Source organism: Bos grunniens, chromosome 6, assembly GCF_055505025.1.
Source record: "Bos grunniens cultivar Pamir isolate PY7600 chromosome 6, Bosgru_T2T1.0, whole genome shotgun sequence".
Taxonomy (NCBI): Eukaryota; Metazoa; Chordata; class Mammalia; order Artiodactyla; family Bovidae; genus Bos; species Bos grunniens.
In genome coordinates, this window is record NC_141170.1 from 49,992,520 (window position 1) to 50,015,792 (window position 23,273).

Genomic DNA, 23,273 nt, shown 5'->3' on the forward strand with positions numbered 1-23,273 from the left:
ACTTATAAACAGAGTTCCAAGGACCATTGGTAAAGACAGCAGGGTAGGCTCTCCTGAAACTCAGCTCCCCCTGTTTTATTGGTCAGCCCATTTATTTTATCATGTCTCATCTTAGGTTCCAGCAGGTCTGGAGCGAAAGGTAGCTTCACATGAGCATCCAGAGGAGGACAGAGGTGGGCAGCAGTGGCCTCACCTCTAGAGAGCCTGGGCCCTGGGTGTGAACCAGGTCATTCTTTCTTCCACTCACACTTCTTCACCACAAGCTTGTTATGACCTTTATCCTTATCTTTTATTCCAATAATTGTTTCAGTGGAGAACATTTTCTTCTCTTGGAAAACACAAGGCTTGAAACTGAAAAAAATGAAAATGTGTGGACAATTTTCAGTTGCTTTTCTAGGAGGGGTGGTCCTCACATGGAAGGGCTCATGTCCTACACCCACCTATCTGAGCATTCTTTCTCTTTTTGTTCAACAGGGATAAGAAAAATGAGAAACCTGGGTTTTCAGCCCATTGCAAGAAAGATCCAGAAAGTGCACAGCAGGAATAGTGGGGTAGCCTGGATGACTGGCCTTGCTTCCTGAGAATCACGTGTGTGTGTGTGTGCTCAGTCATGTCTGACTCTTTGTATCATCATAAACTGTAGCCTGCTGGCCTCTGTCCATGGGATTATCCCACCAAGAATACTGGAGAGGGTTTGCCATTTCCTCCTCCGGGGATCTTCCCAACCCAGGGATGGAACTTGTGTCTCCCGTGTCTCCTGCATTGGCAGGCAGATTTTTTACCTTTTGTGCCCCCTGAGAGGCACAGTATCCCAGATACGTTGATCATCTATCACAGGTGCACAGGAACATGGGCCTGCACGGAACTTCTACAAAGACAGGATTGTGGGGCCAGGCTGATAGCGGGGGTTTGGGGAGGGGGCTGGCTCTGAGGCCGTACTACATATATGATGCAAAAAACATCCGTTGTTTCCATATCAGAGATGGAATGCTGGATATTAAGAGGTGGGGCTTAAAACTGCTCCTTCAGATTAGAAAAAAGAAAAGATAAAGGGAGAGAGAAGACTGGATGGAGGAGAGGGGGGATAATGAATGGACAGAAGTAAAGTGAAAGTTACTCAGCCATGTCTGACTCTTTGTAACTAAATGGTATATACAGTCCATGGGATTCTCCAGGCCAGAATACTGGAGTGGGTAGCCTTTCCCTTCTCCAGGGGATCTACCCAACCCAGGGATCAAACCGGGGTCTCCTGCATTGTCGGCGGATTCCTTACCAGCTGAGCTACCAGGGAAGCCCCAGACAGAAGCTGGGAAAGGAGAAAATATTTAACCAGAATTTCTAAAACCAGATTCCAACAGAAAGTCTTGCCACCATTTGTTAAAGATTTACCATTAGGGCTAGAACTCATTGGCATTATGGGGTGATTAAAAACATCTGAGTTTTAGAGGGAAGCAGGACTGATTTTAAATCCTGTTGCTGCTGCTTCTCAGCTGAGTGAGCAAGGAAAGCCCTCCTTTCCTCATGAGTAAAAACGTCTGTGATAATACCTAGTGAAGAGTCCCCAGCAACGTCGGCTGCAGGCGGAGGCTTGGAGAGGACACAGTGGGAACGTCTTCCGCTTGTGGGACTAGGAAATCTGACAGCCTGGCCTGATGCTCCCTACTGCTCCCAGGGGAGAGGAGGGTCGGACGGGGGCCTGAGGTGAGAAGGACCATCGCCCTGACGGCACCTGAAAAGGTGAGATTGTGCTGAGGGTGTGTGAGTAAGAACAGAGTTGGGGGCAGTGGGCGGCTACCAGGCTGGTCCAGCCCTGGCCAGGCCTTTGCTGAAAACCACTGGACCACTAGGTTCTCATATGTGAACTACTTTTCTTCTCTTGTTTCTGCTTATAGCCCTGCCCTGGGACACTCTGGCAGCTAGTCACCTCTTCATTCACTCGCAGCCTCTATTCCAGATGTGGAATTCAGGCCTGAAGCCACCATCTTCTGTTTCAAGGTTGATGGCATGTCTGTTCTTTCATGGTCTCTGTCCCCTTCTCTTGGGCTCCTTTGACTGTGCTGAACACCCTCTTGGGAACAGGCATTTGGCTCATGTTCAGTTCTTAGAAGTGAGGACAGTTTGCGGTAGGGGCCATGTGAACAGTGGGGTGTGTACCTGCATGCACGTGTGTGTGCCTATCTGTGATGCGTGTTCTTCTCCAGTGTAACCCCTCCTGTCAACTTTCAGCTCTTCCACTCTCTTCGCAGCCTGTCTTTAAACAAATTCATTCCAATCCTTTGAAACATTTCATCTTTAAACCCACAAGAATGTTCAGATTCTATCTGGGCTTCAGGAATTAGCTAGTTTCAAAGTCACTTCCAATTGCATGACCATTCATGTAGAAACATTAACCTTTTTGAATCTTTCAAGTTGTTCCATTAGCAGATCTAAATGCGTCCTTTTCCTTCTTCGTTTAGTAAGTCAACTAATCATTCTGGCATTGCCCTCATTTTTGATGTTAAGGAATCCCACAATACCCCTCACACTATATAGGTTTCTGACTGCTCTTAAAATGGCTTGTGATCAGGAAAAAAGCAAAAACCAAAAAACCCGCAAGTGACGTTTTCCAAGACAGGCTTTAAACAAGATTATTCTCCAGGAGTGGAGTTAAAAGAGAAAAATTATATAAGTAATTGCTTAAGAATGTGCCTTAATACTGTAATTTCTTAATATGATGACACAGTTTAAACGTGCTATCTGAGATGTTCTTGAAACAATTCGAGGTCCTTTGTGCTGTGGAATGAGATACTTTTCTCCAATTAAGAGATGCAAGTGCTCCAAAGAGAAACAGAATGTAATGCCTGTTAGGGAGCAGGGTGGGGGTGGGGATTTCTCCAAAAGAAAGAAAAAGAAAAACTAAACTTTATTAAAACTTTGAAAATCCAGTGGGCGTAAATGAAATGGCTGATCACAGTTCACCTAGATAAGGATGTTGTCATACAATTAAATTATTTTAATCGGCCAAATAAAACACAGTTGTAACAACCTAACTTCTTAGAATCCTTGGGTATTTCACAAGGATCTAGTCTTACCTTTCAGCTATTCCTGTATGCTGAATTTTTTCCATAACATTTATTAGGGTAGAATATAAATAGGAAAGCATATTTTAATACTGAGGTAGCGGTTCCTCTTAAAAATGTTTTATTATTATAAAAAGTTACACCGAAATTTACAAAGAAAATAAAAATCACCCATAATCATATCATTAGGGAAAACCATTATTAATGTTTTGATGTATTTCTTCTAAACATTTTGTGTATGTGTTATAAATAATGTAATTTTTCAAAATTGGGGAATTGTGATGTGGATACAGTGTTATAGTTTATCATCTTTGTTATTTATACTTAACATATGCTGGGGAGGTTTCTCCATGTCATTATACATTCTTTTATACCATCATTAGTACTGGCTATGTAGTTTTCCATTATGTGAATGTACCACGATTTTTTTTAAAAATCAGTTCCCTCCTGTGCATCACTTGGGTTCTCTCCTGGGGTTTTGTTTGCCATTACAAACAATGGTGTAGATATGTCTCCGTGTGTATCCATGATTAGTTCTCTGAAACAAAGGGTGGGAACATTCATAAAGCCATTCATACAAAGGCTGAATTACCCTCCATAAGAGCAACACCAATTAATACTCACTCCAGGAATGAAGAAGGATAGTGAAGAAGTGGAACATGCAGACTGGGCTTGAACCTCTGCCACCCTCCAATCGTGCAATCTCAGGCAGATGATAGAAATGCTCTGCGCTGCAGACTTTTTATCTGAAAAATGGGGGAAATCAGTGCATTTATGTCACGTGGCTATTTTGAGGATTAAATGAGAGAAAGTGCTTGGACCTGAGATGCTGGTCCATCAGGAGAATCTTACAACCAGATTCTTCCACCTATCGATTCAATTCACTTAACAAATCTTCAGTGAGTGCCCATCCACCGTGTGCCAGGCTCTGCTCTTGGCACTTGGGGGGCATCCATGAGCAGAACAGTTGAAGATCCTGGCCTGAATGGGAGCTGCCATTCTAGTGGTGGGGGAGGAGGAGACAGACGATAAATAATAGAGCTGAAGAAGTTAGTGTACAGTATCTTAGAAGGTAATGAGCGTGCTATGGAGAAAGACAAGGCAGAGCAGTGTAAGGATTTTCAGGAATTTGGGGTTTCAGTTTGGAATTTTAAGAAGGGTAATCAGAAGAGGCGCCAGTGAAAAAGTGACAGTTGAGCAAAGACTTGGAGAGGGTGGGAGAGCAGACAAGCAGATAACAGGAGAAAGGCTGGGAGCAGGAGTGTGCTGGAGCCTCAGAGGCAGGCAAGAGGCAGTGTGGTGGGAACAAAAGCCGTGAGGCGGGTGGCAGGGGAAGGTGATGAGAGAGAGGTGGCGGGGCAGACCACATGGAGCCTTATAAGACCTCTTCCTCTGTGTGGATGGAGGAACTACTGCAGACTTCTGAGCAGGGGAGTAACAGGGTGGGGCTTCCATGCTGTAAAATCACTGCCTGCTGTGTTGGAATAGACTGTAAGGGTCGAGGGTAGAAACAGGGAGTCTGTTAAGGGTGACAATGACAGGTGACAGGTTATGATGACTCTGATCATGTGGAAAGAGTGAAAGTGGCCCAGCATAGGCAGAGTCTGGACGTGTTGTGAAGGGAGCACCAGTAGGGTTTCCCATAGGTGTGAACTGGATGTGGGGTGTGAGAGGAATAGAAGTCAAGGATTTATTCCATGGCTTCTGACCTGAGCACTTAGAATAATGGAGTTGCCTTTCACTGAGCTAGAAGATCAGCCATGGAGTTTGGAAAATGCTAAGTTTGAGGAATCAATCAGATATCCAAGTGGAGATACGGAGAAGGCAGTTAGAAAGATGACCATCTGGACAGGGCTCCCTGGTGGTTCAGTGGTTAAGACTCTGAGCTGCCGATGCAGGGGATGCAGGTTTGATCCCTGGTTGGGGAACTAAGATACCACATGCCTTGCTGCGTGACCAAATAATTAAAACTTGGGACTTCCCTAGTGGGTCAGAAGGTAAAGAATCTACCTGCAATGTGGGAGACCCAGCTTCAACCCCTGAATCGGGAGGATTCCTCTGGAGAAGGGAATGGCTACCCACACTAGTATTTTTGCCTGGAGAATTCCATGGACAGAGGAGTCTGGCCAGCTACAGTCCATGAGATCACAAAGAGTCATACACAACTGAGCGACTAACACAAGAGTCATAGGTATATGAGAGATAATTTTAAGACTATAAGATTAAATAAAATCTCCTAGAAAATATATTTGCATAGAAAAGAGAAAAGGGGTAATGACTGAACTATGATGGTGCCCCAACTTTATAAGATTGGAGAAAGAGGAAAAAGCATTGCAGGAGAGTGATAAGAGCCAGTATCAAGGCAGGAAGAAAACTAGAGAGTCCGATGTCCCAGAACCAGTGAAGAGAAAGGATCAAGGAAGAAGGAATGATCAAGTGGTTCAAATGCTACAGAGAGATCAAGTTAATCTGAGGGTGGAGGACTGATGGGTTCTTGTGGATTCTGCAGCCTCACCAGATGAGAGCAGATGTGATGGAGTGGGCAGAACAAAAAGCCTGATGAGAGTAGGCTGAGGAAAAACGAGAGAAGGCTTGGAGACAGTGAGTACAGACACATCTTTGAGGAATTTTACTCTAAAATAAAGGTGACAGGGGCTAGCTGAGGAAGTATAATCAAAAGAAGTTACAGTGTGTGCATTTGTGTGTATATGCGTGCATGCTAAGTCGCTTCAGTCATGTCCAATTTTTTGCAACCCTATGGACTATAGCCAGCCAGGCTCCTCTGTCCATGAGACTCTCCAGGCAAGAATATTGGAGTGGGTTGCCATGCCTCCTCCAGGGAATCTTCCCAATCCAGGTATAGAAACCGCATCTCTTGTATCTCCAGCATTGACAGACGGGTTCTTTTACCACTAGCACCACCTGGGAAGCCCCATTTGTGTGTACACGTGTGTTTAAATAATAGCAGGTGTATATGTTTAGGAAGAATCCTGAAGAGAGAAGACTTTCTGACTGTAGGAGAGATAACTGTTGGAATAATGTTGTGAGTAGGCAAGAGCAAATGGGCTCTGGTGCAAAGTGAAAGAACTGACTTTAGACGGGACCATAGGAAATTCGTCTGTATTAAGATATGGCCCCAGAAGTCACCAGGGGGTAGATGTGGTCAAAGGAGGCTGGAAACTTCACTTCCGATTGCCACATTTTCTCATGTACTTACTGAGTGTCTCCTGCATGTCCACCCCTTGGCTCTTCATCCAGTCTTTTTGCCAGGTTCCCCACATCTTTGACATGCCTTCTCCTCTCTGAAATAACTCAGGAATGTTTCAAGGACTTATTAGGTTTCAAGTGACAGCAGAAGTGGTACCCAAAGAAGCCTGGAGGGATGAGCACCTTTCCAAATGCCTCCCTGAATACCTGGGCTCTTCCTGAGGTCAAGAATTTGAAGCAGTTACTCTATCACCCATTACTAAACATTGATAGAAACTCAGGCTAAAAATAGTTGTGCTAAAAATAAAAAGTCCCCGCACTTATCTGAATTTCGTCAATGAAACTGCCAACATCTACATATTTGGAAACATCTGTGCACACACTTGGATGTTTGGAAACATCAGGAACCTTGGCATCGCCTGGCATTTTTAAAGTTTTATACTCCTTATCCTGATATTTTGGTTTCGTGTAGACATAGCCAGGTGGTGTGAAGGATCTATTTAAATTTGAGTCCCTGCCTACAAAGGTCTGTTTCCCTCCTCATTCAGATACCAAAGGAGAGAACATAGTCATCATAGAACTCTAAGAAACCAATGTCATTGCCATTTTATCTGATCTTGTCCATGAAAATAAATATTCTCTTACATTTAGAGCTAAACCCTCTCACAATTCTCATTCTAAACAGTCAAACTAATTTTGATGTTTTTTCTTACCTCAAGCAATTACAAGCATTTCCTTCATCTTTTCTTTTTTAATGTTTGATGAAATCTTAAACCTATTAAAACCCTTCCAATGTGTACTCCTCGTGGTTCTTATCAAGTCTCATGGGTAAGTCAGCTTTGTTCTTTATTACCTTTGGATTATGTTACTGCAATCCATTATGAGTTATTGGATAAGATGCTGTAGCACAATTGGAAATTAAATCCAAGGTACCCCCCAGCTTTTCAAAAGCTTGTGATTTCTTGCAGTCAATGAGGTACTAAATTCAGCTTCCTTTATTTAATACAAGGTTTCATGATAAAGGGTAGGCAAATCTTTTTTTTTTTTTTTGTCACACAGTATGTGGGATCTTATGTTCTCTGACCAGGGATCCAACCCGCATCGCCTGCAGTGGAAGCATGGAGTCTTAACAACTGAACCACCAGAGAACTTTCCGCAAATTTTTTATCCGTTCTTCTTTGTAACTGAAAAGCACTTTGCAAACTGATGTTCTTTGCTTATACAAGCTTATTTTCCACTCAATGCAAGGAAAAGCAAAATTTGAAGTATCTGTTTTCAGTATCTTTGACACCTTTTTGTCCCTTTGGAGTAGTAATAACTTGAGGATTTTTAGATGACTTTCTTTTCAAGATCAGATTCTATATTAAAAGAAAGGGACAGAAAGGATCATACTGCCAGTTTTTTACTCCTCCTTCTATAGCTCTCTCCAGTATCTTTTAGATGATGTGAATTTTGAGAATTAAAAACCAGTGAGGATGCTCATTGCTATAAGTAGAGCTCTGAAACCCACAAATATTATTTATATGTTTTTAATTACACATGTATGAAAAGAAGAAAATAAAGATTGTAATTACTGATCAGTCAGTATAACTTGTATTAGACAGGGTAGCACCATTACTTGTATTAGGTAGGGTGCCATAACAAACTCCAAATTCCCATAACACAGCACAACAGAAGCTTGTTTATTGCTCACATAACTGTAAGTGTTCTTGCCTAGCCTGTGGCTGTTCCTCACTTCAGTTCAGTTCATTTGCTCAGTCATGTCCGACTCTTTGTGACCCCATGGACTGCAGCATGCCAGGCTTCCCCATCCATCACCAACTCTCGGAGCTTGCTCAAACTCATGTCCTTCGAGTCGGTGATGCCATCCAACCATCTCATCCTTTGTTATCCCCTTCTCCTTCTGCCTTCAATCTTTCCCAGCATCAGGGTCTTTTCTAATGAGTCAGCCCCTCGCAACAGGTGGCCAAACTATTGGAGCTTCAGCTTCAGCATCTGTCCTTTCAATGAATAGTCAGGACTGATTTCCTTTAGGATTGACAGGTTGGATCTCCTTGCACTCCAAGGGACTCTCAAGAGTCTTCTCCAACACTACAATTCAAAAGCATCAATTTTTTGGCACTCAGCTTTCTTTATGGTCCAACTCTCACATGCATACATGACTACTGGAAAAACCATAGCTTTGGCTAGATGGACATTTGTTGGCAGGGTAATGTCTCTGCTTTTTAATATGCTGTCTAGGTAGGTCATAGCTTTTCTTCTAAGGAGCAAGCATCTTTTAATTTTGTGGTTGCAGTCACCATCTGCAGTGATTATGGAGCCCAAAAAAATAAAGTCTCTTACTGTTTCTATTGTTTCCCCATCTATTTGCCATGAAGTGATGGGACCAGATGCCATCATCTTCGTTTTTGAATGTTGAGTTTTAAGCCAAGTTTTTTCACTCTCCTCTTTCACATTCATCAAGAGGCTCTATAGTTCCTCTTCGCTTTCTGCCATAAGGGTTGTGTCATCTGCATATCTGAGGTTATTGATATTTCTTCCTGCAATCTTGATTCCAGCTTGTGCTTCATCCAGTCTGGCATTTTGCATGATATACTCTGCACAGAAGTTAAATAAGTAAGGTGATAATATATATACAGCCTTGATGTACTCCTTTCCCAATTTGGAACCAGTCTGTTGTTCCACGTCTGGTTCTAACTGTTGCTTTTTGATCTGCACACAGATTTCTCAGGAGACAGGTAAGGTGGTGTGGTATTCCCATCTCTTGAAGAGTTTTCTACAGTTTGTTGTAATCCACCCAGCCAAAGGCTTTAACATAGTCAATGAAGCAGAAGATGCTTTTCTGGAGTTCTTTTGCTTTTTCTGTGATCCAGAGGATGTTGGCAATTTGATCACTGGTTCCTCTGCCTTTTCTAATTCCAGCTTGCACATCTGGAAGTTCTTGGTTCACGTACTCTTGAAGCCTAGCTTGGAGAATTTTGAGCATTGCTTTACTAGCGTGTGAGATGAGTGCAATTGTGCAGGGGTTAGAACATTTTTTGGCATTGCCTTTCTTTTGGGATTGGAATGTAAACTGACTGTAGCAACTGCTCAGTTTTCCAATTTTGCTGGTATATTGACTGCAAGACAGAGGAGAAAAGGAAAGATATATCCATCTGAATGCAGAGCTCCTGGAGTGGCTGTACCCACACTTGGTCATTCAGGGACCTAGGGTCCTTCCACATGGTGAGTCCAATAGCCCGCTTCCTTGGAGTCCTCTGCATCTGGCTGACAGGAAGCAGGGAGGGGAGCAGGAAAAAAGGCATAGCCCACTACTTAAAACACAAACCAGAAGTGACACAGCACCTCTGTTCACATCCCATGGTTAAGAACTAGCCATACGTCCTGTTCTGGATGCAAAGGAGGCTCAGATATGTAGTCCCTAGTTAGGCAGCTGTGTCTGAGGAATAACTCTGAGTTAAAGGTTAGCCAGCCATCCCTGACACACTGTGTAACGTAATTACATTTTAAAAATATATTCTGCAATGCCTCCTACTGTTAACATTTGGAATATAGCTAACAAATGGGATCATACTACATATATTAATGTTGTTGTTCAGTCGCTAATCGGTGTCTGACTCTTTGGGACCCCGTGGACTATAGCACGTCAAACTTCCCAGAACTTTACTATCTCCCTGGAGTTTGCTCAGATTCATGCCCCGTGAGTCTGTGATGCTATCTATCTCATCCTCTGCCACCCTCTTCTCCTTTTTCCCTTCTGACAAAATGTGGTCCACTGGAGGAGGGAATAGCAAACCACTCCAGTATTCTTGCTGTGATAACCCCATGAACAGTGTGAAAAGGCAAAAAGATATATATTAATGCTTACTGCTTTATTACAGTAAAGATGATCTTTCTTCATTAGCAATAAATCAAATCACACATCTGTCACATGTATTGTACGTCATTGCTATGAACAGAACATGGTTGTAAGTAGCAGCCAGGCATTTTTCTGGGGTATCTGTTTGGTAGCCAGTATCACAAAGACAGAGAACAGCATGAGCCTATGCAGCGTAATGAAGGGGGCTTTGGGGTCAAGCATATCTGGGCTCAAGTCCCAGTCCTTGCATTCACCAACTTGTAATGATAAGGAAGCCTTTTGTTTAACCCATGAAATGGGAATAGGAGACTTCTTTTATTAAGTTTTTGTGAGGGTTAGTGAAATAATTTATGCAAAGAACTCAAATACCAGGATGAGTGATAACCTTATTTTTTAAACTTTAAAAGTGACTTTAAAATTTATAAGTTTTATAAGAAAAGCTTTATATTTTGGCATTTTGTGGCCTAGTGAGATAGAGGAACATGTAAAGCAAGACTCCATACAAGTCACCTGGGGATGTTGATACTGATTTGGTAGGTCACAGTTTGGGCCCATGAAACTGAATTTCTAGCAGATTCCCGAGCTGACTCTGATGGATGTTGTCCTTGGGACCTAAATAGAGAAACACTGATATAAAAGCTCCATCTAGGCAGTCAAAAGGGGACCAGCAGATGGCAAAAAGTAGGAAAGCAGAAATCAAGAGAAAGGAATAAATGACCCAGAGTCACAAGAGAGGTAAAAAGTAAGAGGAACATCTAGCACAGTATCTCAAGAGGCACTTTGGGTGAAATGGATTTTCTTTATTGGGATCATGCCAAGCATTGTGGGCATTTGGCATGCCTGCCTGCTCAGTGAGTGCCAGCCGTGTCTCCACGCTTACTGTAATAATGAAAAATGCCCCATATTTCCCCAGATATCTCTTATGGGAGCAGAACCACCCATGGCTGAGGACCACTGATCTAGTCCAACAGCCTCGCCTCTTCAGATGAGGAAGGTGAGTTTCAGAGAGGTGAAGTGACTTGCTTATGGTCACACAGCCTATAGGTGGCAAAGCTGGGAATAGAACCAAATGTTCTGCTCCAGCCAGGGGTTTATTTCCACCATGTGGCCATTTTATTTTACATGTTACTGTGATCATAGAAAACCCAATTTTATCTGCCCTCAATAACAGGGAAGTTGATTGACTCGTTTCACTGGAAGGTCAGAGGTAGAACCCACTTCAAGATGATACAGATCCAATGGCTGTGATTCCATAGGTCTGTGACATAACTGGCTTTGCCGTCTGTGTCGGCTTCATCGTCAAGCTGATAAGATGATTACAGTAACACCAGGCCTTGCATCTGGAAAGCAATATCCAGGGAAAGTGAGAGAAGGTAGCTTTCAGAAACTCCCCAAGAAAATGAGAAAGAATTTCCCCAGGAGCTCCTGGATCTGCTTCCTGTATCCCAGCGGCCCAACTTGGGTTGCAGAGCCATTCCTGAACCAAATTCTGAGCAGAAATTTGGGATAGCACTTAGTTCACCAGGCTGTCCCCAGAGTAGAAGTGAGGTTGTCTTATCCCAGGCTGTGTTGAACAGAAGTGAGTAGGTATCTGAAAAAAATTAAGTTTCTATTAGAATGGACTCTCCTGCTGGTTAGACCACCATCAGCGTTAATAATAATAACATTGGCTCCTTTGCATGTTATAAAGTAGTTACCCCATTATTCAGTCTACAACTATGATGTCATGTTCTTTGGGGTTCTCAGAATGTGCATTAAAAAAATAAATAGTAATATTTTCACACATCAAATAATATACAGTTAGATGTCTGGCACATGTATCATTTCAGACTAGCTTTGGCTGTGTGTGACAAAAGACTGAAATAACAGTGACTTAAAAGACATGGTAGTTCTCTTCTTACACATGTAAATACTCCACAGGGTAGCAGGCCAGGCTAATAGGGTGGCTCCACAGTCATCAAGGATCCAGATGTCTATCTTGTTTATCCTTCATCCTAAATCTGAGGCTCTGAGCTTCATGGTCTGGGTTGGCTGCTTGACTCCAATCACTGTGTCCACACTTCAACCAGCAGAAAGACAGGAAGGCCTGAAGAAGGGTTTGCTCTCCTTTTAAAGACATTTCCTAGAAGGATAATATAAACTTCCACTCAGAGTCCTTGGCCACCCCTAGCTGCAAGGAAGTTTGGGCAATGTGGTCCTTATCCTGGAAGCTAAAACATTTGGAATTTTATTATTAAGGAAAAAAAGGAAAAGGCTACCAAGGATAATTAGGAACCGATGCTACATATACATAATTAAAAAAGAATGAGGGCTTTTCTGGTAGCTCAGTGGTAAAGAATCTGCCTGCCAATGCAGAAGACATGGGTTCGATCCCTGGTCTGAAAGGATCCTACATGCCATGGAACGTATAAGCCCAAGCATCACAACTACTCACCTGTGTTCCAGAACCCAGGAGCCACAACTCCTGAAGCCCGCACACTCTAGAGTCCATGCTCCACAACAAGGGAAGCCATCACAAATATAAGTCCATGAACAGAAAATAGAGAGCAGCCCCCACTCTCCGCAACTAGAGAAAAGCGCACACAGCAATGAAGACCAAGCACGGCCGAAAATAAAACAGATAAATAAAATTATTTTTAAAAATAAATTCTGAATATTCCCATGACACCAATAAAATTCATTTTGAGAATTACTCAATAATATTCAACTACAGTATTTAGAATTCTTTTTTATTTAATTTATTTATTTGGCTGCACTGGGTTTTCGTTGCAGTATGTGGGACCTTCAGTTGCAGCATGAGGGATCTAGTTCCCTGACTAGGGATCAAACCCAGGGCCCCTGCATTGGGAGTGTGCAGTCAGCCACTGAACCACCAGAAAGTTCCTAGTATTTAGAAATCTTCAGCCTCACTGGAAAGTCCAGCCAAGTAAAAATTAAGAAGTAAGTAATTAAGAAGCCAGCCAAGTAAGGAAGAGCCAGTTTACTCTCAGCTCCTTAAAGATGCTTCCCTACTCCTAATACCAGGCATTTCTCCCTGGGTGACAGGGAGAATCAGCTTAACCAGCCACAGATAAGAGTCAACAACCCAAGCAAACAAAGGGGGTGGTTATCCAACTGTAACCCGGAGGTAAGGTGGGGCTCATATTGCCAAATTAAACATTAAGCACCTTTGAAGGAAAATATCTGAAAACCAGAAATAGTAAAAAGTAACTCTAATTATTCATCATATTTACCAAGATCAGTAAAGGAACCTGAGTCATATGCCACAGCCACACCTCCTTGTCATTTCTGAGATCTTACTTGCTCACACTCTGACACTGCTTCAGCATCTTGATGCTTCGCTGTTTCTTGGAAGCTGTATTCTCTTTCCTCTTTCCTCCCTCTTCTCCTGCCCTATCACCCATACCCATTCTCTCTGTGTAGAATCCCCAATACCCAGGAAACAGCAAATCAAGACAGGACTGTCCTCAATGTGGAGGAGGGAGAAAGTGAGCCGGCAAAGCAAGACCAGGGCAGAAGGGGACACAGAGGGAGGGGACAATCCCACCGTGCTAATCCTCTGTGTGAAAACCACTCCTGAACCGTATGATCATAAGGTCAGTCCTCGACCTGGACACCCTCGTCTCCTCCCAGAGTGGATCTCGGCAGGCCTCTCTCAGGGTAGATGGAGATGCTGCTCAGAGGCACTGCCTCCCTCTGAAATGACCACCTCTGTCTGGAGGGTAATTGTATGGCAGCTGGGAGTAAAGATGATGTTGTGCTGTGCTCAGCCGCTGAATCGTATCTGACTCTTTGCAATCCCATGGGCTATAGCCCGCCGGGCTCCTCTGTCCATGGGATTTCCCAGGCAAGAATACTGGAGTGGGTAGCCATTCCCTTCTCCAGGGGATCTTCCTGACCCCGGGATCGAACCTGTTTCTCTTGTATCTCCTGCATTGGGAAGCAGATTCTTTACCACTAGCGCCACCTCGGAAGGCCAAAGATGCTGCTGCTGCTGCTGCTGCTGCTGCTGAGTCGCTTCAGTCGTGTCCGACTCTGTGCGACCCCATAGACGGCAACCCACCAGGCTCCTCAGTCCCTGGGATCCTCCAGGCAAGAACACTAGAGTGGGTTGCCATTTCCTTCTCTGGTGCATGAAAGTGAAGAGTGAAAGTGAAGTCGCTCAGTCGTGTCCGACTCTTAGCGACCCCATGGACTGCAGCCTACCAGGCTCCTCCGTCCATGGGATTTTCCAGGCAAGAGTACTAACCACCACTTACTCTCTCTGCTCTTCAGGACTAAGTCAGAAATAATTTTTTATGAAGTTAATTCTTAAAAATGAGAGCATAGGTGAGAATTTGAAGTGTTAGCAACACACATACACAAAAGGATGACTTCTAGTTGACATGACGGACAAAAACAGAATCCTGATGTACTTTAAATACATAGAAATGATGGACTAAATGTCTTTTGAAATATATTTTAAAATATGTATTCATCAAGACTTCCCTGATAGCCCCAGTGGTTAAGACTCTTGAGCTGCCAATGCAGGGGGCATGGGTTTGATCCTTGGTCAGGGAACTAAGATCCCACATGCTGCGTGGTGTGGCCAAAAAATTAAAAAACAAAACAAAACACACATGTTCACACTCAAAAGTAAGAAAAGGGTATCTCCAGGAGCTAAACATGAAGCAGTAACTCACAGCCCCAGAATTATGCAGAGATTAAATCAATATAGCCTGCAGAGAGAGAGACTGGATTAGTGGTTTCAGAGCTGAGCTTCTAATGCCCAGGGCCGAGAATTAAAGCAGTGGGCCCTGCACAGGGCAGAGAGCTGGAACTGGGCTCCCTTCGAGAATTGAGAAGCCAGAAATCTGCTAACTCCTTTATCCATCAACAGATACTAGGAAAGATCTGGGAGCTATTGTATAGTTATAACAGGAAGCAAGGCAAGAAATTCACAGAAGACAAACAGGAGAGATTATAAAACCCAAAATTTGTTTCCTGAAAAGACAAGTGAAAGCAGTGGATCTCTGGGGGTGTTCCCTGGTGGCCTAGTGTTAGGATTCCAGGATTTCATGGCCTTGGTCTAGGTTCTGTCCCTGGTCAGGAAACTGAGATCCCGGTAAGGCATGTGTCATGGCCAAAAAAAAACCCAAATGGACCTACGGCTACACTGATCTTTTTTGAAGCATAAACAAGCCAATATTAGGGCAGAAAATAAAATAATAACCATAGGTACACTAGAGAGGGAAATAGAGTATTCTATGAATGAAGAATATTCTGGGCCAATAAAATTGAAAACTTAAATGGGATAATTTTCTGAAAAATATGAAATACTAAAAATTATTCAATATGAAAAAGATCTGAAGAGAAGATTTAGTTATGGTTCCTATGGTCAAGCAACAAAATAATTTTGCCTTGTTTTAAAAAAAGTGAAAAAGGATAGTGCAAGAAAAGTTACCAGCCAATGTCTCTTATGACTATGCCAGCAAATACCCAAAATAAAATATTAATTCACTGACTGCAGCAATGAATTTTAAAAAAGAGGATCCAAAGGTAAATCATGCCGTAATTGAAAAGGATATCATGATACCACTAAGCATTGTTCTTAAACATTTGATGCTGTTTTTCATACCATTGCCACATGCAAAAAAAAAAAAAGCCCAACTCTCTTGAATGTCCCTGATTCTTTGCTAATTGGCTCCGGACTTAAAATCCTGGGTACCATGAGCTGAGCCAAAAACATAGTTCCAGGTCCTAGATGCTAGAGCACAGAGAAAAGTATGTGTTAATCGTTTCAACTCTTACAATGAATACAGGTTGGGAATTCCCCAACAGGAAGGTATTTCAGATACTGGATGGCAATAAATAAATTAATTAAATAAAAAATTTAAATCCACAAATACTAAAGAAATTTTAAAAACTTTTTCCTCTTCCCAAAAGACAGCATGTTCAAATGATTTTTATGGGCAACTTCTGTCAAATCATCAATTATAAAATTATTCCAAATATTTCTATTTTTCCACATTAAGCTATACATTCACTGCAATCCCAATCCAATTTCCATTTAGATATTTCTGGGGAAATTGAAAAACTGATTCTAATGTTTAATTGAAAAAATAAATGTTTGAGAAGAGTCAAGAAACTCTGAGATAGATGAGAGAATTACTCTTCAGAATGTGAAGATGCATTATGAACCTATAATAATAGTAAGTATTAGACAAAATATCCATGGAAAGAGAAGAAAGCTCCTGAAGAGACCCATGCTTTTGTAGGAACCTGAAGTATGATAGAGAGGGTGTCTTCTTCTAATCACTCTGAGAAGCCTTCCTGAAGGTGATAGAGGAGGCATTTGGTAATTATGGGGAATTAAAAGTAATGAGGAAACTGGACATGTTTTCTACAATTTCCAGTTCAAAAATCACCATGAGGATTTCCCTAAATCTTTATTTCAAGTTCTTTCTTTAGAATATAGATAGATGGATGATAGAAATGTAGATATTTTAAAAAATAATTATTTTGGAGTTCCCTTTAAATAGCTATAGTTTTATGCTGTGCTAGAGACTAGAAAATAATGAATATATTTAAATAGACTCTACCACATTGCAAAATGCAAAGTACCTAAGCAAAATGAATAGTGATCAAATAAAATCCTTGGTAGAACTCACAGATACACTGATTTATTATTTCACCAGAAGAACACACTAAGTACTTGGGGGCTTTTTATTTGTATCATTTTAGAGTAAAGGGAATTAACTACTACAGATGCAACAAGGATACCAAAGGAAATATGAGAGTCAAGTTCTTAAAATCTAGAGAAGAAGCACAGTATGTAGATCAGAGCCATGATATTAGCAGGAACACATCTAGCGACTGTATGCTGCTGCTGCTGCTAAGTTGCTTCAGTCATGTCTGACTCTGTGTGACCCCATAGACTGCAGCCCAGTGACTGTATAGGAAAACCCTATTGAAGGAAAGATTGACTTCCGAAGCTGTTGAGTAAATGATAGTCATTGTTTCATGGAGAGAGTGGAACCAAGCTTATCACACCACACAAAAGGCATTTCTTAGCTTTGATCAGTCAAAGCTAAGTCACTCAGTCAGTCAGTCATGTCTGATTCTTTGCCACCCCATGAACCACAGCATGCCAGGCCTCCCTGTCCATCACCAACTCTTGGAGTCTACCCAAACTCATGTCCCTTGAGTCAGTGATGCCATCCAACCATCTCATCCTCTGTCGTCCCCTTCTCCTCCTGCCCTCAATCTTTCCCAGCATCAGGGTCTTTCCAAATGAGTCAGCCCTTCGCATCAGGTGGCCAAAGTATTGGAGTTTCAGCTTCAACACCAGTCCTTCCAGTGAACACCCAGTATTGCTCTCCTTTAGGATGGACTGGTTGGATCTCCTTGCAGTCCAAGAGACTCTCAAGAGTCTTCTCCAACACCACAGTTCAAAAGCATCAATTCTTCTGCACTCAGCTTTCTTTATAGTCCAACTCTCACATCCATACATGACTACTGGAAAAACCATAGCCTTGACTAGACAGACCTTTGTTGACAAAGTAATGTCTCTGCTTTTTAATATCCTGTCTGGGTTGGTCATAACTTTCCTTCTGAGGAGTAAGTGTCTTTTAATTTCATGGCTGCAGTCACCATCTTCAGTGATTTTGGAGCCCAGAAAAATAAAGTCTGACACTGTTTCCACTGTTTCCCCATCTATTTGCCATGAAGTGGTGGGACCAGATGCCATGTTCTTAGTTTTCTGAATGTTGAGCTTTAAGCCAACTTTTTCACTCTCCTCTTTCACTTTCATCAAGAGGCTTTTTAGTTCTTCTTCACTTTCTTCCATAAGGGTGGTGTCATCTGCATATCTGAGATTATTGATATTTCTCCCAGCAATCTTGATTCCAGCTTGTGCGTCATCCAGCTTTGATATATGCACATATTTTACCATATTTTGATAAATACAACCACAAAAATCTTTCCATTTTCATGATCAGTTCAGTTCAGTTGCTCAGTTGTGTCTGAGTCTTTGCCACCCCATGGACTGCAGCACACCAGGCCTCCCTGTCCATCACCAACTCCCAGAGTTTACTCAAACTCATGTCCATTGAGTTGGTGATGCCATCCAACCACTTCATCCTCTGTTGTCCCCTTCTCCTCCTGCCCTCAATCTTTCCCAGCATCAGGGTCTTTTCCAGTGAGTCAGCCCTTCACATCAGGTGGCCAGAGTATTGGAGTTTCAGCCTCAGCATCAGTCCTTCCAATGAATATTCAGGACTGATTTCCTTTAGGATTAACAGGTTGGATCTCCTTGCAGTCCAAGGGACTCTCAAGAATCTTCTCCAGCACCACAGTTCAAAAGCATCATTTCTTCAGCGCTCAGCTTTCTTTATAGTCCAACTCTAACATCCATACATGACTACTGGAAAAACCATAGCTTTGCCCAATCTGATTACAGAGGTCAGTCATCCCTTCTTATACCTTGTCATTTTGATTGTCTAAAATTATATTTTACTAAGCCATCCCTTGCTTAAAAAAATAAATAAAAGTTCAACAAAGTCAATAAAGATGTGTATCTAAAATTATCAAACAAACATTGATATTCTGAAGTTAGTTGGGGATAATAAACCTATGGAAATCTTATTCCCAACAGTGCTTAGTTCTTAGCCTCCGCATCCCCCTATTAAACCAACAGTATTCACTGGCTTCTGGAAAAGGCAAAACCCAAGCTAGAACAGAAGAGACATTCTTAGCTTTTTTCTTCAAATGAGATTTTTTTTAAATTTAACAAATGGATAATAATTTTGCAAGGGTTTGATATAATATATCTAAGAGAGGTACTTCTGATAACATATTACTAATAAAAAATGTACTCGCTGATACCCAGTTCCATACCCTGTTCCAAGTGCTTCAGACATTTAATCTTTACCAGAAATTTCTCATTTTTTTCCTCCCATTTTAAAAATGAGGAAACAGAGACCCAGAGAGGTGCAGTAACTTGTCCTGGGTCATGCAGCTAGTATCTAGTGGAGCTAGAGTTAGAGCCCAGACAATCTGACTCCTGAGCTAATGCAGTGGGTGGTTTACTCATTCAGTCGTGTCCACATCTTGTGATCCCAAGGACGGTAGCCCACCAGGCTCCTCTGTCCATGGGATTTCCCAGGCAAGAATACTGGAGTGGGTTGCCATTTCCTTCTCCATGGGATATTCCTGACCCAGGGATGAAACCCAGGTCTCCTGAGTTGTAGGAGGATTCTTTTTCTTTGAGTCACTAGGGAAGCCCATGAGCTAATGCAGACCCCACTCCAAATACATAGTGGATAAACATAAAAAGAGCACTTTAAATGGCCATCCTTCAAAGAAAGTTCCAGAAACAGAGAGACTTGGAGCCTGAACAGTGACTACAGCTTTGCCTGTTACTTCAGCCATGCATTTAACTGACTTGGTACAACCCATCAGGAGCCTTTGACTTTAACCCTGCTTCTACATCTAGGTGTGCGATTAGTGGACACATCTCGGTGAACAGGGTCTGGCTCATCAAGAGCTATCAGATTTCTGTCACCAGGGTGGGGAGTGGGGGTAGGGGGGTGGGATGAGTACCAGGCATGTGCAGTGGGACCATAGGACAATATGTGACATTTTAAGGTCAGTTCATCAAGGGTAACACAAATGTGTATAAAAAGTCAGAGACAATATAAGCCTTTATTTATTCTTTTATTTTTCATCAAACCTGTTTTTTGATATATGTTATTAACTGAATCAGAGAATTGAAATCTGTATTTTTTTAAAACATTAAACCTTATTGATAAATGATAAACAAGTTTTTCTGGGCTTTCTTGTCAAGAAATGATACCACTGTTTCAAACCCACTGGTAGTGGGCAACCAAATGATGATGATGGAAATGATTCTGAAGAAGTAAACACCGTACTACGTAACCAGTGAGAGAAACTGAGGAAAAGGTACACAAGACTTCTCTGTAGTATCTGTGCAACTTCCGACAACCTATAATCATTTCAAATTAAAAAAAAAAAATTTTTTTTTTAAAAGCTTGAGTCCAGACAAGAGACTAAGAGACTATAATTTCTGTCTCTCTCTCTTTCCATATATTAAAGGTAAAATACACTAATCATCACTGAACAGCTTGCTAAAATTTTAACATATGTATATATCCTTGTAAACATCACTCAGACCACAATATAGAGCATTTCCATAAGTAGAAAGAAATCTTCATGTCCCTCCAAGTCCATGGCCTTCTTCCAAGGACATAATGTCCCAATTTCTATCACCATAGATCACTTTTCTCTGATTTGAACCTCATACAGGTAGAATCATACAATATGTTCTCTTTGTTTTTTGGTTTATTTCACTTAGCATTTGTCTGTTACATTCATCCGTGTTGTTGAGGGTGTTGGTAATTCTTTTTGTTGCTAAGTAGCATCTCATTCTATGAATAAAATATACAGAATTTGCCCTTCCTACTGTTGATGGCTACTTGAACTATTTTTGGTTTGAGGCTATCACAAATGAAGCTGCTAAAAAATTCTCATTTTATAAAGAGAAGAAGAAAAAGGAAATGAACACCAAAGAAATAAGTTTATTTCAGCTTTGAGAGGATATATTTGTCAGGGTAGCAAAGCCGCTGTGGGTGTTATGGAATATGGTAGGGTTTAGATCTGAATGACTGGGCAGAGTCTGTCTATAAGGTGAAGTTAATGGATCAGAGAAAAAGTCACTGACAGTTTCTCTGTGCACTGGTGTAGGCAGATAAGTCTGTGATTCTTGAGAAGCTAAGCATGGCCAGCTATTGAAATGGGATCATAAAGAAGGAGGCTATGGACTGTTCTGTGGCAGGCTGCTACCTTGAAGTAGAGCATATCCTTTGATAGTCCCTTTGAGAGTCCACCACCCAGCATTTGCAGTGAGTCTGGGGGCTACTGCCGGCTAGCAGGGTTAGCACTTAAGAGCTAGAGACATACAGATGAACTTATTTATGAAAAGAAATAGATTCACAGACATAGAAAACAAACTTATGGTTACCAAAGAGGAGAGTAGGGGATAAGTTAGGAGTCTGGGATTAACAGATACACATGTTATATGTAAAATAGGCAAACAACAAGAACCTACTGTATAGCTCAGAGAACTATACCCAATATCTTGTAATAATCTATAATGGAAAAGAATCTGAAAAAGAAAGGATAGATAGATATCGGTATATATGCGAATCACTTTGCTGTACACTTGAAACTAACACAGTATTATAAATCAACTGTTTCCATTAAAAAAAAACTGAAACAAACTATAAACAGAGCAATGGAGGTCAAGGGCCAGCTGGAATCTGTGGGCAAACTCTATTTGTCACAAACTCTATTTGTCACTGTATCTGACTGTAAAGACTAACATGAATGTCCATAGCAGCTTTATTTATGATGGGCAAAAAAACCAAAAACAACCCAAAGATCCATTGGTGGGTGAGTGGATAAACAAATGATGCTATATACATACAATGAAATGCAGCTCAGCAATCGAAAGGAATGAACACTGAGGGGATTCCCTGGTGGTCCGGTGCTTAGGTCTCTTTGCTTCCCCTGCAAGATCCCTGGTCAGGGAACTCAGATCCTGCAAGCCACTTAGCATGGCCAAAAACAAAAAAAAAAAAAGGAATGATCACGGAGAGGTAAGGGAGGGATACAGGAAGAATTGGCCTGCATGGATATTGATATGCCATAAATTAGGGTAGAAGTGGAGAAGGCAATGGCACCCCACTCCAGTACTCTTGCCTGGAAAATCCCATGGACGGAGGGGCCTGGTGGGCTGCAGTCCATGGGGTAGCTAGGAGTCGAATACGACTGAGCGACTTCACTTTATTTTTTCACTTTCATGCATTGGAGAAGGAAATGGCAACCCACTCTAGTGTTCTTGCCTGGAGAATCCCAGGGACGGGAGGGCCTGGTGGGCTGCCGTCTATGGGGTCGTACAGAGTCGCACACGACTGAAGCAACTTAGCAGCAGCAGCAGCAGCAGTAGGGTAGAAGTAGTGTTGAAGAGAATATCAAGGAAGCAGGAGTGAAAATAATTTTTGAATAAAGGGGAATAACCTATGAATCAGTAGATTACTCCAACCACAAAGGGCAGAAGGGCAGTAAAATCTGGGGAAAACGCAGAGAGAGTTGCAGTGAGGAGCAAAGACGATATTCAAACACATCAGAGCAAGAGAGTTGGCGGAGACTCATATTCAAGATTAAGCAATACCAAGACATCACTTAATACCCATTATGCATGTGTGTGTGCTCAGACGCTTTGGTCATGTCTGACTCTGCGACCTTGTGGACTGTAGCCTGCCAAGCTCCTTTGTCCACAGGATTCTCCAGGCAAGAATACTGGAGTCGGTTGCCATTTCCCTCTCCAAGGGATACTCCTGACCCAGGGATCAAACCTGGGTCTCCTGCATTGCAGTTGGGTTTTTTACCAACTGAGCCACCAGGGAAGCCCAATACCCATCATGCTGACAAGAATTTTAAAGAGCAGTGACGTATAATAATCATGGGATTTGGAGGAAGGGACTTGAATAAGGTCAGGATTCAAGTGAATAAAAGAGGCATCACTTTAGCTGTTTAAATTAGAGAGAAACTTAATACCAGAATTTATTGAAAAAGCTAGGACAGTTGGCTCTATGCTAGACCTCCAGTAATGATTCCCAGAAGACTCTGCTGAACATACCACCAGAGGCACTGCTTTTTTTTTTTTTTTTATGTGGAAGTGAATATAATGAGATAGCATTTCTATAAAATAACAAGATTATGTGTGTGTACATGTGTGTGTATAAATGTATACCTGATTATGTGAGCTTCAGAAAAAATATGGAAAGATGGCTTACCAGCATAAGTGAAGGCATGGAAATGGGGTAAAGGATTTGAAATTGTATGCATAAAAAAGAGTAAAAAAGGGAATGAGGAGGTTAGCTGTAAGAAATGAACAAAAAAGAAAAACACCCGAAAAATGTCCACTGTTTTCAGCATGGTTCATTCAAAGTCACCCTCTCAAAACCTATAATTTAAAAAGTCTGTGTCCAAACAGTAAAAGACACTACCATTCAGCCAAATATGGCATCATGATTGATATGCATGACAGCAAACACTGAGCTAAACTATTTTTAAATTTTCTAGAT

The 23,273-nt window shown here is 41.8% G+C and overlaps 1 long non-coding RNA gene across 5 annotated transcripts in view; it reads left to right on the plus strand.

The window, feature by feature from the left end:
• The first annotated feature begins 1,342 nt into the window (after positions 1-1,342).
• The window catches only part of LOC147370683 (uncharacterized), a 40,348-nt gene continuing 18,417 nt past the window's right edge, over positions 1,343-23,273 (plus strand). The window contains exons 1-3 of one of the 5 annotated variants that reach the window (XR_015165420.1): positions 1,343-1,737; positions 11,039-11,119; positions 13,549-14,025. This is a non-coding gene — a long non-coding RNA (uncharacterized LOC147370683). Of the gene's footprint in view, positions 1,738-11,038; positions 11,120-12,570; positions 12,824-13,548; positions 14,026-14,071; positions 15,617-23,273 lie in introns of those variants that run through there. The other 4 variants (XR_015165419.1, XR_015165416.1, XR_015165418.1 and 1 more) reach the window with 4 other exon arrangements.